A 1323-nucleotide genomic window follows, 5' to 3' on the forward strand; every position below is an offset into this window, starting at 1 on the left:
TACAGCCTTTACTGTGTAGCCTTGCATTACGTTCAGCAGGTTTGTTATGATCTTAAATTAGTGCTCAATTACTAGGGAATTTATAATGTAATTACACATACTAATGCACTGAATAGCTTACATGCAGGTGCCAATAAAGGGAAAATAGAAATTGTAAGCATTTTATACACACTATTATAATTCCATTGCAACCTAAAGAGAGTGAGTGGCAACATAAGAAGGTTTTCATTTATTTACTTATTTATTTGTACAGTAGTTACAGTATAAAAGATAAGTTGTTTTTAGCACTGTTGCAGTACTTTGTTTGCACCAAGATCCAAAACGTGGTCACTACCATATAATGCGTTCAATACATAGTCCAAAATTCAATTATCCAATAAGAAAACAGAAATAAACTCTGGTTGCCAACTCATAACAAATTGGACTGTTTGTGTATGAGGAGCACCATCTCTTTCAGGAGACATTTTCTGTTTCCAGACCTTAATAGATTTAAGCCAGTACTAAAATTAAAATGGAGCTACAAATGTATATAATATGAGAAAACTTGCCGTTTTCCAAGGTGCCCTAAAAACCTGAATTATTGATCACTCTGTAATATATGAACTGCAATCCTTATAATTCTTTTATGAGAATTCTTACAGTTCTAAGCAAAGTGCTGAAGAATGCTGCCAGTGGAAAAAGTCCCATAAAACATCGAAAGCTGTCAAATTCAGATTTCTGAAGAAAAATATTGCAGTTTCAGTTATGAATGCAAAATAAAAAGAACATGCTAAACTCCTTCATTTTGAAAAGTGGCATATTAACATTACCTTCATACTTATCAAACCACTAATAACAACTGTAATTCTCAGTCTTTCTTGTATATTATAATTCTTCCAAAAGCATAAGGGAAAATGACTTCTTGGTTGATTCAATGTTTAGTGCCAGAGATGTCACTCAAATCACAACCTTTCACAAGCATTTTTTGGAGTTGAATCTTATTTTTTTTTACTCCAACAACACAACAGAGCTAGTTTACTACTGTGTCACACCTAAATACTTTAGATGACCTGGTCGATATGAGGAATTGGTATCATACCCTTTGCACGCTCTGGGTACTCCAGGCTCCAAATCCGAAGTTTATTTTATTTTTTCTTGAGGAATGATTCTGTATATATGGACAAGCTTCTGATGGCAACAATCAGAGACACTGAGGAGCTTTACCTTCCTTCATCGATCCACTATCCTGAATACAGACCACACTTTTTCTCTTTTTCCCCCATCTGCAGCATCATAGTAAAGTTTCCTTTTAAAAAATGAAAGTTGTTTATTCCTTCCTGTCAG

The sequence above is a fragment of the Atractosteus spatula genome, chromosome 23, assembly GCF_055471065.1.
Source record: "Atractosteus spatula isolate fAtrSpa1 chromosome 23, fAtrSpa1.hap1, whole genome shotgun sequence".
Taxonomy (NCBI): domain Eukaryota; kingdom Metazoa; phylum Chordata; class Actinopteri; order Semionotiformes; family Lepisosteidae; genus Atractosteus; species Atractosteus spatula.